This window comes from Mus caroli, chromosome 1, assembly GCF_900094665.2.
Source record: "Mus caroli chromosome 1, CAROLI_EIJ_v1.1, whole genome shotgun sequence".
Taxonomy (NCBI): Eukaryota; Metazoa; Chordata; class Mammalia; order Rodentia; family Muridae; genus Mus; species Mus caroli.
Genome location: NC_034570.1, coordinates 72288912 through 72308279, shown reverse-complemented (window position 1 = coordinate 72308279; position 19368 = coordinate 72288912). Strand labels below are relative to the sequence as shown.

General features: G+C 40.4%; 1 long non-coding RNA gene across 1 annotated transcript in view; it reads left to right on the top strand.

Moving 5' to 3' along the window:
- LOC110304318 overlaps positions 1-19368 on the top strand; it is a 362919-nt gene that overhangs the window by 218629 nt on the left and 124922 nt on the right. Inside the window, exon 3 of the long non-coding RNA XR_002379061.1 lies at positions 1360-1439. This is a non-coding gene — a long non-coding RNA (uncharacterized LOC110304318). The remainder of the gene's footprint in view (positions 1-1359; positions 1440-19368) is intronic.

The following is a 19368-nucleotide window of genomic DNA, read 5'->3' as shown; positions in this document are numbered from 1 at the left end:
ACTAAGATACTTCCAGAAGCAACCAGTCCAGACCAGCACCGTAAAAATTAAGACTTCACAGCATCAGCTTCCTGTCAAACCACTTCTTTCCTGGAATCCCCTTCCGAATTTCTAGGCCCTTCCCTCTGTCAGACACAAACAAGCCCAGACTCACAGCCTAGAGCCATGCACACACTAAACATTTACTTGGGGAGCAGAACAGTGAGTCCCAAGTCAGAATTGACTTTATAGACTTCTCAGGCACTTCTATGCTGCTTCTAGTTCAATCTGTACACCTCAGAAGGAAGGAATCATGCCCCCAATAGTCCACATTCCTGAAGGACTCTAAAGGAAAGGACAGCCTTATATTACACCAAGAACTGACCCAACTAACTTTCATTATCTCTATTTACACACAACTGCCCAGTCTATCCTTATGTTGGAGCTTCCTACCTCTGTCTGGTCAGGGCCTGATTCATTAAAAATTGCATAATTCACATGTTAAACACCTCTAATGAGCTGCAGAATGGACAAACAAAACAAAACAAAACAAAACAAAAAAACATTTTAAGATCATTCCTCTCTTGGCTACTTTCTCTGTCTCTACACCATAACCAGTAATCTTATCTATTCAATCAAGAAGCAAGAATCAGAATCTTTAACTTCAGAGCCTGGTATACAACGGCAAGGATCTTTGGTTCATTTTGCGTCTATATGTGTCCCAATGTGTCCCAATGTCTATATAGAACAGTGGCAATCAGACTATTCATACTTCACATTAAATATCAGACTGTTGTCTGCCCCTGTTTATTTATTTCCTGTTTACTGGTAGTTTAATTCCTAAGTAAATGTTAAATGCATTTGAGATCAATTGTGTTTAAAGGTTGAAAGACACAGCAAGCATTTGACTCTTCTCCTGCAGCTCTTGGTTCTCTCCCTGTGTGAGCTGAGCAACAGAAAGCCACTAGACTGTATTATTTTTATACTCCAAAATGTCTCCTCAGTGTAATAATTAACATAATACCGTCTGCTTCTGTGTAGATTTGGAATATGAAATGGACATAGTAAAATGAGTTTAAGTCTTCTGTAAAATTGCTTTCAAAGAGATTTTCAATTAAGTTGCTTATTGTCAACAAACCCACAAAATAATTTTCTCTAAGAGTAATATGCTCAGTCTTTGACTCACCTAGAAAATAGTATGCATTGTTTATCAGACAATGTAAGCCATACAAGCCATTATGTTTTGTTTGCATCCTTGCCTGAACACCAGAAAACTCAGAGCTAATGCCAATGTTCAGAATTATCTCAAGCATAGTTACAATATAAATACACACACTGAGACCCAAATACAGAACTCATTCACTTTCATATTACTTACAGATCTGAGTGCATGTGGGTCCCTGATGATCTTCTGATATCTTCTGGTTCATTTCTTCCCTCTTTATGCATAAAGCTCTACAGTAAGTACTGAGGAGACCCCCTTTCTGTCACAAGTTCTGCCCCTTCAATTCTGTCCTGTACTCTGCCTTTCTGTTCCATGCTCCATCTTGGAGATCTGATTTCCTTACTTAGTCTATTAAAGCCTTCCTCTAAATAATTAACAGATAATATTGTTAATAGTCCACTCTTTGCCATTTCCTAGATCACAAGTTGATGTCCTAATGCCTAAGATAACTACTCTATATTTACTGCTTCTTATTTTCCCCCCATTGTATGGTGACCTTGCTGGTTAACTCACTGAGAAAATGAACACCCTAAAAGTGTGTTCACACTACAATCTTCCATTAATACGGCCATCCAGAAGCTGTGGGATACTCCTCTCTGTTCACCTACCTATCATCTGGCCTCATACCATCTGAGGCATGGTAGATTGTCCAGAACCCCACATGGCTTGCTTATCAAAGATAAATTGTCATGACTGTCCTTCTCTTATGTGTAACCATTTTGTAATCTCTACTAAATATTTCTGTAGTCATACAAATATGCTGAAATACAAAGAAGAAGAAATGGGGGCATATAATGGTATGCCTATATTCATGTTTCTCCTTTATGTCTGCCCTAATTCTTCTAATATTTATTCTTTTTTAAACTCCCAAGAGTTGTCCATACTTGATTTAAGTTGTCCATATTTGATTTCCTATTATTCTTACTTTTCCATCTTTTCCTAAAGTCCCTTTAATCAAAATTTTATCCAGACTTCTCCCATTTTCAGATCCAGAAGGCTTCCTTTCCTAGATCTACTTGTGGCACATGTATGATGTCTCCCTTCAGGACTATATACTAGTAGATGCTTTAACATCTTTCCCATTCTTATGATGAAAGCACCAAGCCTTAGCAGAACACTTTGATCTCTTATTTTAACGCACTCAAAGCCATTTGTCACCCTCTTCTGTGGTCTCTCAACAAACTAAATTTTGGATATTAAAAGAAAATAGAACATGAAACATGCTAGAAACCTTCTTATAGGGAATTCAGAAACACAGACATGATGGCCATAGTTATAGCGTCTGTCTTAGACATAAATATAAATGAGGGGTGTACCCTATCAATAAGCGTGATTAATTAAAAGGATATTGGACCACTACTTTGTGGAACATATTAGGTCTAGACTGCCAGCCACCACATTTCAATAACATTAGACATAATGTTTCTGTTCAATACTTCTATTCTGCTTATGAGACTATTGGGATTCTCTTTCCAGCTGATACAATGGGTGTACATGAAAGACATTAGCATCTGCTCCTAGCAGGATCTCTCTTGACTTGCTTGGCCAGTCCATGGATTCTGAGTTTTAATCTCACATATCCCGAGCTCATAGATTAGAGCTTAAGTTACAAAACAACTCATAATTTTCACCCTCAGTAAGCAGTCTTCACAGAATAAAGTGCTTCTCTTTACAGTACTGAGGAACCTCTAATAAGGAACCACTAGGCATTAAGCCTGACCACTCATATACTTAATGGGTCATATACAAGCAGGTCAAAAGTTCTAGAAATGTGAACCTCATCCGAAGAACTGTCCATAAAAATCAATGATGGGTCCCCTGTTCAGGAACTGAACTTGCAACATCGTTAGATATCTGTAGTCTCATAAACAGTCAGGCTGACATGCTTCCTAAGCCAACAGTAACACCAGATTTGCTCAGCAGAGCAACAAAGATTGAAATGTGTTTTTACAATTAAAAGAGGCATAGTGAACTATTGACTTACTATACAAATGTCCTGAAACAAACCTGGAGAGCATGCTTAAAATATTGCTGGCTATAGGCACAGGGGCAGGACTACCCAGTAATCCAATCCTTAAAGTTGTTTCATAAATTGCAGTGGAAGAAGGGGATTCATCATTCTATATTCAAAGATGTCCCTCTGGGACATTCAACCATCATACGTTATTGTCAACCATCACACATCTATGCTCTGCTTGTCTCCCTTGATGGTTTCGGTGTATTCCCAAGAGTTCATGTGCTGTGAGCTTGGTCCTCTGTGTGTAAAACAGAGAGGGCCTTTTAAGGGGCATTTGAGGTTGTTTCTGAGTCTTTCCTCACTCTGGATCTCTGTTTTGTCATGTGATTCCTCCCTTGTGTGTGTGTGTGTGTGTGTGTGTGTGTGTGTGTTCACAGTTCATACTGTTATGATGCCATCTGGCTGAGATCATTGCTACTGGGCCTAGGTGATGTCAATGTCATGCCCTTGATCCTCCAGCTGTGAGCTAAAGGAAAATCTCTTTCATTATGAAGTTTCTAGCCTCTGGTATTTTGTTATAGCAATAGAGAACAGATAAACACACCTCCTAGTGGAAAATAACAGCATGAAGCCCCTTGCTTCAAAGTCAGACTACACGGGTATCCAGGAGGTTGCCAACACAAGTTCTCTACTTGTTTTTCCTGTTTCTTCCTTAGGACAGATCAGTGTCACAATTTCATATGTCCTCAGGACCAACGTCTGCCTCTACATATCGTGATCTCAAAAAGGTTCTTGGGGATTAAAAATAATAATGATGATGTTTCCTACACCTTCCATTTCCTCTCAGATTACACTGTGCTCTTTGCCTTATGGAGACAACACTCTCTGCTTTTAATGTAGGTTTCAAAGAAAGGACATGAGAACGAACAGCACAGGAGGAAAAGGATGTATAGCTGCTTTCAGAATCCTTGTCTCCAGACTATAGTTCATAGAAGAAAGAATAATGCCAAATAGTGTCTCAGCTAAAGCTAAGATTTGAATAGAAATAATTGTATTCAACCTCAGAAAACAAGGCACTGCAACAGTCACTGCAATTCTGAGACTTATTAGGCTGTGAACCGTAGACTACCGAGCACCTTGGCACTAAGGGACTTGATAGCCCTGACTTCACTCCCACCAGATCACTGCCTTATTCCCACACACACAGTCAGAAAACCACTGTGTAGAGCCCCTCAATGCCTGAATTGTCATCTGCAGAATACATCAACCACCCAAGCTCATGATAATAAATCAGAAGTTTCCAGAGGTCAAAATAAGGAGAATGTGAATTTCAGGGCACTTTTTTCTGTGACTTGAGTATTTCTCAAAACTACTATAAATTATCTAAACTTCCCTTAATTAATAGGCTTTCTTAGAGATTTATGAGTTCCCAGTATGGGCTTTTAAGCTCCAATTAAAGGAGAGTTAACTTCTGAGAAATAGGAAGTAAAAGATCTTGAAAAGTATACCTTGAAGGTGTCTCTGTCTTTCCATGGGTTTGTAAAGTACAAAAACATCCAAGAAAAAAAAATACTCAACAGAAACTTATTTTAGAGTCTTAATCAATATTCACATGGAGTAAATGCTGACAATATTTTCAACACAGAGAAAATAGAAAAGCCTTTTAAATAAGGATGTTGAATTACAGCTGTGCTGGTGGCTCTACTCAACTTGGTGCCAGGACTGAGACCTGAGGCCACTGTTATTATTATACCTCAGCTGCATGACATTTGATATTAGCATTGAAAGTCCCTTCTCCCCAGGCTAGAACTATATAAGTGATGGGGAAAAATATTTTAAGAAATGTAACCATTTCATTTCAATGGCCTATAAAAACCCAGCCATAAATTTTGACCCATCTGAAATATTTACACATGGGAAAAATCATCTTTTATTAGTGTCCAACTAGTATGTGGAATATTCACGTGGGAAGTCTTAAGATTCGGGCAGGGAAATATAAGGATCCTAGTGTAGATGTTTCTGGTCTAAAACCAAAGGTGGTAGGAATGGCTACATGTCAGGCTTTCTCTCTCTATTGCCACTGGGTACCCCAGATCACAGATCACACTGTGCCTTTGTCTGGGAAATGTGTATTTATATTAAATAGAAAAATAAACCAAAATATTTTTTTCTCCTAGAAACCCTTACATAAAATTCTTCTTTAACAGAGTCACCCAGAAAAGCCAAATCTTTTGATTACAAGTTTCTCCACACAGCTCTCTCCTCTCTCCAATGGGGTGTGAGCCAGCCAGTCATCTCCACATGATGCTCCTGATGTGGTAAAGAGACCCTGGGGCAGAGATCTGTACTTGCGGTTTAGATAATTACCTGAACTGACAGCTACCTTAAATGTTCACTCGTGACCACCAATGGAGATAAATTTAGAGCCATCAAATGATCCCAGGAGACTCCAGCCAAGTTAAGGCTTGGTTGGTACACTTGAGTCCCTCAGCGTTGAGGGAACTTTTATAATATCCACAGATTTGCTGGGCTGTCCTTTGCCCAGAATCTCATTGCACCTGACATTTCAGTAGATTTAAAAGCCTTGAGGGAGTCCAAATGCTTATTCTAGCTGATATTTACTTCCCAAAAGTCAGAGCTGTGTTTACTCTCCCTTATTGCTGCACACAAATAATAACCTCATGAAAAGCAGAGAAATCAAATAAGAAAATATGATGCTTAATCAATGTGGTATCAGGGATTCAGCAGCTCAGCAGTCCAAAGGTGCCAAACACATCTGCTTTGCACATCATGGGCTGGAGGTAGGTGTCAACTGTCTACGTTCCCAAGCTGCACGTAAAAGTCCACACGGGCCTGATATGATGGCCATGACTGCCTGGGATGAGTGATCTATGTACTTATGTACATCTATGTGCAGGGAAATTATTACCTGTGACTATGGAATCAAATTAGCCAGATTCGGGATCCTGGTTCCACCACTTGTAGCTATGTGGTAAGCTTTTCCCTTCCTCCTAAGGCTGACTAATATTCCATTGAGTATAAATGCTATTTTTTTCATCTTTTTTATCCACTGACAGAGATTTAGCTTTCTCCCACTTTGTGTCTATTTTGAATGATGTCATAATAACTATGGATGTCCAAATACCTCTTCAAGATCCTGTTCTCAATTAATTTCCATATATACCCAGAAATGGATTGCTCTGCAGTTACTTTTGGACAGTGTGGCTTTGTCAGCTGGGCAAACACTGGATACTAGGATCCTTCTGAGCACCGTGGGTCATTGATGACACAAGATGTGGGGAAACAGACACCAAAGTAAGAAACAAGCAAAGGGCAAATCAATTTTTCCTCTTGGCTTGTCCTAAAATCCAATAACATAAGTGACTTTAAAATGTGGAACAAATTTACCTCATAGCTAGAAAACTTTCACTTGGGGAAAGGAAGAAGATATGAAGAAATTGCATTTCTAGGGCCCTCCTAAATGAGCTTGAAATTTTGCATGCTGATAAGCCTAATTTAATTTTCTAAGGTCCTTTAGGGCTCTTTATAATGATTAAGCAGTAACTAAGGATACATACGTTGGAGAAGGAAGTCAAATCTTCTCTATACTAGAGAAGAAACTCTTGAATATAGAATTCCAAACCAGCAATGGGGCACAGCATGAACCCCATGAGAGCAACCTTATCACCACAACAGGTATATTAATTTGCTTTCTGTCATTAATAAACACCATAACCAAAAGCAAGTTGAGTGTGTGTTGGGCTGGTGGTAGTCATATTACACTTTAGAGTCTTAACATCAAGGGAAGCCCAGACAAGAACTCAAGGCAGAAACCCAGAGGCAAGAGCTAAAACAGAGATGAAACCACAGGGGAACACTGCTTACTGGCTTGCTTCCATGACTTTCTCAGCTACTTTTCTTATGCAGTCCAGGCCCACCTGCCTAGGAATGACACTGCCCACAGTAGACTAGGTTCTCCTACATCAATTAACATTTAAGAAAATACCCACAAATGTACCCATGGTTCAATTTGATGGGAGGCAATTTATCTATAGAGGTTCCCTCTTCCCAAGTGATTTAATTTTGTGTCAAGGTGACAAACCAACCCACCAGTTATGACATCCAGAAGCCTTGCTGCTTTTAGGGCCCTGTGGTACCTCAACTTGGATGGGAATCGTTATTTCTTGGTAAAGAGGGTTGAAACCAGCTGATGCCTGTGTACTTAGGATTCCTTTGATTGTGAGAGCAACTTAGCTCACACCGGTATATTGATAGCTACATTGAACAAGAGCACTATAGGTTCAGGTACAGCAAGGAGTAAAGACCCCATCACTAGGTCCTCTATACCATATTGCCAGGATCCATACCTCATTACCAGGTCCCCTACCATGTCACCAGGATGTCAGCCATGACATCAATTCTACCATGTTCCCATGTTCCTTACCATGTCACGAGGTCTCAGCCTTTCCTTTTTCATATGGAAAGCACCATTGTCACATATACCCCAGTAGATAGTTAGCAACTCTCTCAGTAGCATCTCCATGGTGGCTTTAGCAGGGAAGTTCTCACAACCAGTTCAGTTCTTGTTACTTGGCCATGCATCCATCCTCAAACCTACAACTGGCCCAGTGGTTAATGGAGCAGGGAATTCTGGTATCAAAGAAATGAATGAAGAAATATAAACTACAATCCCAGTACTATAGATACCAGGAGTGGGGCAAATATTGTGGCAGAAACCTGTAAGTCCATCACATGGGAAGCTAGATCAGGATTACAAATTCAAGGCTAGTCTAAGCTTTATAGTGAGACTATCAAAGCCATCAGAAAAAAGTAGAAAGGGCATACACTACTCATTGAGATAGTTGTCTCTATTTACTTAGGCGTGTTTCTCCAGAAAGCTTATTCAAGGCCTAGTCCTTGGCCAGTGTTTACTTGGTAGGATGGTTTAAAGTATACTCCTTCAGAGATGGGTAGGTTTCTTTATATAGAAATCACAGAGATTTTTGTTTTGTTTTTCTTTTTTTAATTTTCTGTTGTTTGGTTTGATCTGTATAACATGCAGGTTTTCTTGTAGAAATCAGGTATCACTTCATAAATAAAAATGCAACTTGTGGGAATGGACAGCAGTGTTTTTAAAAGGCCTCTTTAAAGAGGTTTTGTAAAACTGAAACCTGGGTTTCTACAAAAGAAGAGCTTCACTGCAGCATAGAGAAAGATGGTGCAGAACTGAGGATCCTCATATGTAAAGGCTGAGGTGACACTGGACTGTCTGATGTTGGAGGGAAGCTGCTGCCCAGAGGCCCTATCAGGAGAGGACTCACAGCCACAGTTGCTGTGTCTCAGATGATAGCCCTTCCCTTTTAACCTGTCATTTGTCCAGCTGCCCCACACTCCCCTTCCCCCTCACCTTGCCCTGCCTCTCTCCCTCCATCAGACACATTCGTATCACTCAGTCTATCCAATACTCATAGCATGCCCCAGCATTGCAACTGGTCACACTCTTGTGTCTGCCTAAAGATAAGCATCCTCCCATTAATTTTGCCTAACTTTCCTCGAGTTTGTGCCCATGTTTTCCCTTGCTAATTACCTCTCCCCAATAGCCGCTCTCCCATCAGGTCACATTAACAGTGCCCATTTTCTACTTTTTATAACCTTTCAACTCATCACCTTCTAATACACTATATGGTTTATGTAGAATTAACTGAAGTTATTTGACTTTTTTGTCCATGAACAACTGTTATTAGTGGGTTAACACTGTTTATTGCTGTGCACCAGCTTTCCAGGAGTGCACCTGGCATATCACTTATGCTTAAATGGGTTGTTGGTTTTTTGTTTTGTTTTGTTTTGTTTTTTGAAAGACTGAGTGCAGAGAGAAGAGAGTTTCACCTTCTTTGGTTTTTCTCATTGTGGAACTGTGATTCCCTACAAGTCTTAGCAGTTCCCCATCTATCACTGGGCCTATAGCCACATGTGGCTTTTAGAGCCCTTTCTCCTGAATACATGATTTGAAAATAATGGCCTTAGACTTCCCTGACAATTCTCAGGGACTGCCCCATCCATTTGATCACCTGAAAATAGAGTATGCAAATTACTAGAGGAGAAAGATAGGTCACTGTCTGAAACTACAAACAGATTGGCATTGATTTGGAAACAGAATTTTTCAAAGATAGTGTTGGTTATGAAGGATTTGAAGTACTGGTAAGAGATTTCCTTCCCTTGCCTATGTATTCATGCATGTGTACATGTGAAAGAAAGATGAGATTTCAAGACCTGTAAGTCATATAAAGTACTCAGAAATTGCTGAGTTTTTGTGAGCTAGAGGCTGCCTGAGGCTGAGAAAAAAGAAAAACAAACCTGGGTATGCCCCGTAGTTAAAACATTCCTGGGAACAGCTTAACCTTAAAGATAAAGAGGAATGTGAGGACATAACAGGGCTATCTGAACTGAGTCAACAACTCACAGAACTCTGACACCCTGCATGTACATGTAATTTTTCTGCTGATGTTTGAATGAGCCAATAGTGTGTCGCTATGCTGAATTCCATAACCCTAAGCCCCTTACCCCATAAAAGTCCCTAGCTTTCGAGCCTCGTGGCCGACATCCGTTATCTCCTGTGTGGGATGCATGTCGGTCTGGAGCTCCATCATTAAACGACTTCATGTAATTACATCAAGATGGTCCTTCATGATTTTTTGGGTGCACACCGAATTAGGAATTGAGTGGGGGTTTCCCCACTAGGTTCTATCACATGCACATACCTGTGTCTGTGTCTGTGCGCATATATGGTGGTGTGCCCACAGAGGCCAGAAGAGGGTATCAGACCTCTCAGAACAGAAATAGGCCCTTTCCAGACACATACAGCTTGGGTAGGTTCTGGAATGCAAACCACAATTCTTATGCTTGAGCAAACGAGCACTCTTGGCCACTGAGCCATTTCTACAGCCCGTGAAATGTTTTTTATTGAACATTTTATCTTAAGATAAGTACTTGTGGCATGTTAACAAAAATCCCATCACCTGTTCAAATTTATCTGAAGTCCAAATGCTGAGGTCCTGACTTTATATGCAAGCCATATCCTATTCCATTGTCTGATGTAACCTGCCACTGCTATTCCTAGATTTACAGGGTATTTATTCCCAGAGAAACAGGGATTTTTCTGTTTTTATCTGCTCATCACATCGACATTGAGAAGGATACGCACGTCATTAGTATAAGCTTTAAAACTAAGACTCATTCTTATTATGTTTTACCCAGAATTCCCTGAAGAGGAAGTAACAAAAAATATCTGCAGATTCGTTGGGAAAAGGGGGGCAGGAGGTAGCATAAAGTATGTTTATAAAATATACTGTTGTATACACATTGAACAGAAGGTTGAGAAAGGGAGACTGGAAAATAGATTCCCATGATCCTTAAGAATAGAATACATTGTTGGCACATGGGCCTCCTCAATGCCAAATTGGAAACACATGTGTAGCTCCCAGTCTCACTTTTTCCCATAATCAAGGCGGCAGCTCCTGAATCACAGGCTTCTTTGGAAAGAGCACCAGGCTTCCTGCAACAATAACACAGGATGTCTTCGCTTTCTCTTAACTGTTTGGGCCTCTTTGGAATTACAGGGCTAAGCTGTCATCATTGGTGGCCTCAACCATATTAGTTATAGAAACTGAAACAATATGAGTTCCATATTTTGTCTATAATATGTTACCCTAAATGTTTATATCATGTGCATTTAAGAAAGAAAACTATTTGGCAAATAACCATATAAATCATATTTTATGACTATGTATATGTATATAAAATATAAGTGCAGTAAGTTTGTTAAGGTATTCTGAAGATGTTTTATTATTCCAGGAAATTATTCTAAGTGAATGTTCAGCTTAGAGTGTTGGCAATGGAAAAATGGATGACTTCTCCATGCCTATCTCTGGACTCTCTGCCAGTCCCAGCACCCATTCTGTAAGCTCTGGTTACTGGTACTTCCTGTATCTTACCAAGTTGCCAATTGAAAGTTTTCAAACAAGCAGAATCAAACCCCATCTCCAACCATCCATAAGTAGTTTCTTGATGGCATCACTGAGAGAATGTAGCCACCTTGAGCTTGGAGAGCTTTTATTCCACTAAGAATTCTAACCAAGTTTGTGCCTATGTAATCACAGCCCCAAGGTGAGACTGTACTACTGATGTTCTGCCAAATGGATGCGTAGTCACACTGCCTCCCAAATAGTCAGGTTTATACTCATAAGCTGGTGCTACTCTCAGCCTGGGTTGGAGAAGCTTCTTCTTGTGGACGGTGACTGTTAATGAAGACTCACAACTGGTCAGACTGCTGGGAATACTGACTATTGAGTGTTCAGCTCTAAATGGGACATCTATGTCACCTGCCTCCAAGGCGCAAGGCACATCACAAAGTGAGGCAGGAAAAACTGTAAGGCTGGGGGAGAAAGGGCAGTGCTTCAAACTCTGTCTTCAGCACACACACACACACACACACACACACACACACCATGAGGATAGTAGAGAGTAAGAGTGTACTTAGGAAGAGTACAGTCAGTAATCAGCAGGAGAGGAAGAGGGAGAAATGGGAGCAACGGGGGTTAAAATGATCATAACGCATTTACACACATATACAATTGTCAAAAATGACAGTAAAAATTTATAAATAAATGAAAGCTATATCTCTGGATTGATAGCAATCTTAAAATGTGTGTTAGTCTCAGAGATGTTGGTGCGTGTACCTTTGATTGATTGATTGATTGATTGATTGATTGATTGATTACAGTTCTCTAGTCCATCGACAGCGTGCTAAACACTACCAGCAGGATAGAAATGAAAGCCCCTGAAATCATTGCCAGCTCCATTTCTACTGTTTGCAGATCAACACCAATCTTCTGAGAAGCAACGAGCTTTAAATTTTGGATAAGACAACATGAACCGTACAACGGAATTTTAAACTCTTTCATTCTAAGCATGCCAAATTTGTAGTCACCTAGTATCCTACTTAGCTTTAGCTGTCAACTTGACACAGCCTAGAACCATCTGGATCGATTCACTAATTGTTTTCAGCAGGTTGGTCTATGGACATGTCCATAAGGAATTGTCTTTATTATTAAAACCTGAAGTAGAAAGACCTATCCCACTGTGGGAAAAAACAATGTCTGCATGGATGGTCCTGAGCTATATATGAAGTCTAGCTAAGCAGGAGTGTAAGTGAGCAAGCCAGCCAGCATGGCTTCTACATCAATTTTCTGCCCTGACTTCTCTTAGTGATGTACAGGGACCTAGAAATATAAAAAATACAACCCTTTCCTTCCCTAGGTTGCTTTTCATCAAAGTCCCTTATCGCAGCAACATAAAGCAACTAGAACATCTACCATGTCTGTATTCACCCAGCACATACCTCACTACCCAAAAATTCAATGTTAATGCTTTCAGAACCTCTTTCCCAAAATTGTGAGTTTAGAAGCATTTGCATTTGTTTTCCAAATCATCGGTACTGATGAAAATTATGTAAAAATAAAAAAGCGATAAAAACATATAAATCCTTACCAAATAACAAACCCATTAAGCTTCTACTAACCAAATCACCTCCAGCACAGCACATAATGATGAATTTCAATTGCGGCTTCAATTTCTTGGGCTCTTAGTCACCTCAAATCTGCTTTAGACGTGGGTGGGAATGAGTTTTAAATGAATTTAAAGACTTAGTCACATTTCTTCATAAAGTTCCAGAGAAGTTGAGAATTCTATTTTGCATGACTAAAATCCAGCCTGTTCTCTCATTAATGACAAGCTTCAGGAGATAAGCAATAACATTTTTTTTTTATCAGGGACCTCAGCCTTGACTGAAATGGCTAAAAGAACTTCTGAGCAAGGGACATATCGGGCAAGTGAAAAACGACTCACTTGCTGCAGCCTTGAAAACAAGTGGAAAATATTTACCACCCTGTAACTTTTAGCAGCCTGAAGGAATAGGTATAAAATAAATTAAAACACATATTCTTTTCTACTCAGCCTGACAGAAAATGTACTGGTGCTTAGACAAGCAATAATCATCAAAGATTTCCTCCATCAAACACACTAGAAATTATGCACAGAACTAAGAATCACACAAAGAAATGACGGTACCTGGGTTTGGAGGAGTCCTCTGCTAATTAATTAGTCCTTGTCTTCAAGTAACTTCACTTTTACTGTGCTTTTCCTTCCAAATCTCCTCAATGAATTAAAAGCACCTTTTTCTTTTTTCTTTTGCTTCTTGCTGTTGTTCATTTGGACTGTAAGATATATCCTAATAAGATATCATTTGCCAAAACAAATAATGAATAATGGAACTACTTGAAAAATGAAAGTCAGGAGGTGGTAATTACCAGATCTAACAAGCTCATAAATATATTCATACCTTGAATATGGAGTGGTTACACGGCAGGATTTCTGAAAACTTTATGATTGCCATTTGCTCTCTCAGAAGCCTAGAGGGAAGGCTGCGGGGAGAGTTAGTAAAGTACTTGCTACACAGGCATGAAGAGCTGAGTACTGAGTTCAGATCCCTGCAATCATATAAAGAAAGATCTAGGTGCATCAACACATGCCTGTAATGCAAATGCTAGAGAGGTAGAGACTGGCTCCCTGGAGCTTGATGGCTAGCTAGTCTTCCTAAATCAGTAAATTCCAGGTTCATGAGTGACTCTGTCTCAAAATAAGGTTAAATATTGTGCAGGTGGTTCAGTGGACAAGTTGCTTGCCACACAAGTCTGAAAACCTGAGTTTAGATACTTATGTAAAAGCTTGGTACAGTGATGTGTGCACCTGCAATCCCATTGCACTCCTGTGGAGACCTAGAAGGTGAAGTTAGCAGAAATTCATACACCAGAGAGATTGGTGTATATAGCAGGGAACAGTAAACTAAAGAGACTGTCTCCCAAAGTTTGGAGCTAAGACGAAAAGATGGACTATCCAGAGACTACCCCACCCAGGGATCCATCCCATAATCAGCAAACAAACCCAGACACTATTGCATATGCCAGCAAGATTTTGCTGAAGGGACCCTGATATAGCTGTCTCATATGAGGCTATGCCAGTGCCTGGCAAATACAGAAGTGGATGCTCACAGTCATCTATAGGATGGAACACAGGGCCCCCAATGGAGGAGCTAGAGAAAGTACCCAAGGAGCTGAAGGGGTCTGCAACCCTATAGGTGGAACAACATGATGAACTAACCAGTACCTCCAGAGCTCGTGTCTCTAGCTGCATATGTAGCAGAAGATGGTCTAGTTGGCCACCATTGGGAACATGTATGTATTACCTCAATGAAAAAGAATTTTAAAGAGAAAAAACAAGCCACTCTGTTCATGAACCTTTTGACCTCTTAGCTTCTTTCACAGACAGGAAAGTCAAAGCTCCAGGATGGCCGGAGTTCTGCAGTTAAGTGCAGGCGCTAGACTTCCAGACCAATGATCCTGCCCCTTCCTTCATGTATTATGTGAAATGACAAAACCTCAGACTGCCTACCGATATTGCTGAAGATTTTAGTTTTCGTTTGACCTATTGGGGAAAAAAGTTTAGAAACAAAATTGGGAGGGCATCAGATCATCGCTTCAATAAAGGCTGTGAGTCGATGCACCTAAGTCAGGTTATTCCTAAGAAATAATTGGCATCAATTCAGCACTCACTGGTAGCTCTGCAGCTCATTACTGACACTAATTAGCGCAGCTGTATACAGTGTTCTTCCAAGGTGAGCTAGACTTTGTTAGCTCTGTAGCACAGAGGAAGCACGCAGCATCACATTTTATCTGTTTCTTGTCTGGTGCCCTAGCTACTAACATTCAGCAAAGTGCCCCAAATCAGTCATATCTAGGACAATAGTAAGACCCTAAGAATAAAATGTTCAAATCCAGTTTTTGGCCTCCTGCTGCCACCCTACTTGTCCAAAACTCACTTTAGGCTTGCAATCCTGTTGCCTGCAAAGCTTAAACCAGGCAACAGAGATCCACCCACTCTATGCATCTGCCATCACTATGTACAGCAGAGGTCACTGGAGGCAATCACTAAACTGAGCCAAGCAGAGCCCTGCCAGACTATCTGGATCTTACCCTGGTACCCCACCCTGATCATTTACTTGGTAATAACTTGCATATAAAATAGATAATGGAGCACTAATACATTTCCTGGTACCCATTATCTCCAATCTTGGCCGTAAAACATTCAACCAATGTTGTCCCAGTCCCTTACTATGTATCTTACCTGCACTATGTACTTGGCATGAAATGGTGCCTTCCAGGCAGCTGATAGCCAGTGGCAAACATTTGACCACACATTTGCTTAGAATGAGAGTTTTAAAAGAAATAAATAGATCAAGTAGGCAGTTGGCTTACACTCACATGGGGAGCTCAAGAATATCATATCACATGGTACATAGACTATCTCATCCCTACAACCCTATGAGGCAGGTATCGTTGGTATATACCACTGCATAAATAAAATGCATACTAACAGTGAGGCTAACAGAAGTCACTTACATAGAGAGCAGAGCCAGAATTCACACCCAAGCCTGTCTATTGTCAATATCCATGTTTGTGTGCTATGATCCACTAAAGCTGTGATCACAATGACAGGGACAATGAAGAACTGAGTGTGTCCTATCACTTCTAACTGTTTTTACCATGAGCAAGCTACTTTTCACTTAACTGAGATACGCCAAGACAAGAACAGCAGTGGGGTCAGAATGGCACCTGCTACCCTACAAAAAAACACATGACATTAACTCTAGACCACCCAATTTACAAAATATACACCATATCAGGGTGAGAACACATGCCATGAGTGCTGAACAAGAAGATCTGTAGCCTATCTTGACAGTCCTGCACTTGCCAAATAGGATAACTAGACCACTGCATCTAAATACAGAGTCTCCACATTCTCACGGAACAGCCAAAACAGCTTTAGAAGCAATCACCTCTCTAAGGCTTGAATCACTAAGCCACACACTGAGTCTGAACTGTAATTAACATATTGCTTATGTCAACTACATAAAGCCCAGGGTTTAAGGCCAGCCAGAGGACTCTGTAAGCAAAAGCACTGGCCTCAAAAGTCTGATGGTCTTAGTTCAGGCTCCACAACCCACAGCAAATGTAAGGATGGAAAGAGAGAACCAGTTCCCAACTCCACAGAATTGCCCACTGACCTCCACATGTATATTGTGGTGTGTGAATGCCCCCCCACATAATAATAATAATAATAATAATAATAATAATAATAATAACAATAATAATAATAGACTCCTGTTTTTAGGGCCAGTGAGCTAACCCAGCAGTAAATTCCCCAACAGGTTAGATTCCCAACAACACACATAAAAGTGGAGGGAAAGAACCAAATACACAAATTTGTCCTATGACCTTCCCATGCACTGCAACATGGGAAGTGGCCCCAGTGTGCACACTTGCACCTACACGCACATACACACAAGAACAATTGGGTTTGTTTTTCAAAGCACTGGCATTAGATTCACTCTACCACTAATGCCCTTATGGCCTTGGGCAACATAGTCAGCCATGCTGAATCTCAGTTCTATCACTGAGAATAGATAGTCAATTCTGTATCCTATCACCAGGGGCATGATAAAAGGACTCATGAAAGGCATTTGCCACTATGCCTGGCAGATACCCTTCATTCAGTAAGCATGACTATTGATATTCACCACTGAATGTCCATTAGAAGATGAAACAGAAGGGTGCAGGAAAGCTGGGGTCTCCTTTCCACCCTTATGGGCCCAGCAGACAAACAAGCTAGGCCACCATATAAGACAGCCTCCAGGGAAGATGCAGTTTCTGGGTATACATTTTTAGGAAGCTTGTGTGATATAACACCTTATAGGCTGTGGGCAGACTCTGTGTCATGATGCTTCAGCTATATAAGTGTAAAGTGGTGGTGGTGGGGGGCTGCCTAGGAAAGAGTATGTAGTCTAAAAGCTTTATAGGAGGATATGATGGTTTGAATAGAAATGGCCTCCAAAGATTTATGTGTTTGAATGTTTAGACATAGGGTAAGGGAGATGTGGCCTTGTTGAAGGAAGTGTATCAGGGTAGGTGGAGTCTCCTATGCTCAAGCTACGCCCTGTGTGTCACACTGTCTCCTTCTGCTGCCTGCAGATCCAGAGGTGCTTCTTCACCAGCACCATGTCTGCCTGCATGCTGCCTGCATGCTTCCCACCATGACAATAATGGACTAAACTTCTGAAACTCTAAGCCAGCCCTAAATTAAATGTTTTCCTCTATAAGATTTGCCAAGGTCATGGTGCCTCTTCACAGCTATAAAACCCTACCTAAGACACGGGGAGAAAGCAGAGTAGGGCCTGGAGGATGCAAGGGACATGCATATCTCAGAAGAAGATAACTGTCCTCTTAGTAACAGGGATGCTAAGGTACAATCAGAAAGGCAGGAGAGGACATGGGACCTAGAAGAAATGTTCAACTGATTTACTCTGACCCATCTACTGGCATAGACAAAGGCACTCTCAAGTCATTCAGTAGTTTTCAACTATTACTGGCCCCAGAACCACCAAGGAAGCCATTTCCAGAGATGAAAATTGAGCTGGTCTAGCATAATTAAACTTCAGAAGTTTATATTCCTGTCATGCATGAGCAATTAACCATGAATCTTTAAAATGAGCTGCATTCTACTTTAGGGAGAGTCATCAATATCCCAGACACTATGTCCTTGTAAGATTCAGCAGCCAACTTGGCACAACCTAAAGTCACCTGGGAAGAAGGAACCTTAACTGAGGAGCTGCCTGGATCAGACTGGCCTGTGGGCATGCCTGTGGGATACTGTCTTGATTAATGATGGATGTGAGAGGAACAAGTTCATTATGGGCAGCGTCTTCCTAGACAGGAAGGTCTGAGATATGTAAAACAAACAAATAAACAAACAAAACCAAAACTCTAGCTGAGCATGAGCTGCAAGCCAAACAGCCCCTTTTCTCCTCTAAGTTGCTTTTGACTGGAGTGTTTTATCGCAACATCAGAAACCAAACTATAAGATTTTCTCTCCTGGCTTCTGAATGTAGACAAGCCCTAGATGCTCCAAGGGGCGTGAAGCAAGCTGTATTTGCTACTCACCCTTGTCTGTGTCTCTCATGCAATAATCTTAAATAACCATTTAATTTGGAGAAGATGTTAATGCCAAAGCTATGGGTCTTATTTATAATCCTTTATGCTCTGCAAACAATAGCTAATGTATTATTAGCTGTGCTAGTCTAATAACTTCTAGAAACTGGAGCCACAATATTTAATACCAATCTTTCTCCACTTAACTGTAGGTCCACCATGCTCCAGTGGATGGCCTAGCACAAATGGACTCAGTGGGTTATTTTTTAAAAAGAGAGAGAACATGGTGGGCATGAAAGATAACTCTGGGAGGAGTTAGAAGAAGCAGTAGAACCAAAATATATAGTATGGCATGTAGGGAAATATCAAATAATTAACAAACTACTGTACTAAAATTGTCTGTTAAATTCTTATTAAGAACAAAGGTAAGTTTTGTGAAAAAAATATATAAACTCATCATTTTTCTTTTGTTAGAAAGGATATCAGCCCTTTTCCACAACTGTGATTCTTTTCAAATGGTGACTGATGACTGTCTTTGAAGTTTTTGAGAAGCCCTATCCTCAGTCCAGTACCCACTGATTCAACACCATAGGTTTTTCTGGTTCATTTTCTATAATAAGTTAATTTCCTTATACTCCAACTTAATATATACTGTATAAGAAGTCCATTCTCTTATTTAATTTATATTTCCTTCAAAACCAAAGCAGTTCATATTTCATACCTGATATTTCTCTTCAAGATGAAGATACTGTGTCTCTCTTTAAGTCTTCTTCTGTAATTTCACCTCCTTCTTCAAAAGGAAGGGTGAGAATCTTATTTCATTGTTCTGTTTAACCTAACAGTCTGTTTAACTTTGAGAGTCATTGATGCCCATCACCTAGTGGCTTCCTATTTGGCTGAGCAGGCTTGAAATAGTAATAATATTCCTTTCATCTGTGGAAAACATTGCGTATATATTTCCCAAAACCTTCTAAACCGTTTCTCCAAAATCTTTTGCCTTTTTTGTATAAACTAGGGTTAAAAAAAAAAAAAGGAGGGCCGGGCATGGTGGCACATGCCTTTAATCCCAGCACTTGGGAGGCAGAGGCAGGCGGATTTCTGAGTTCGAG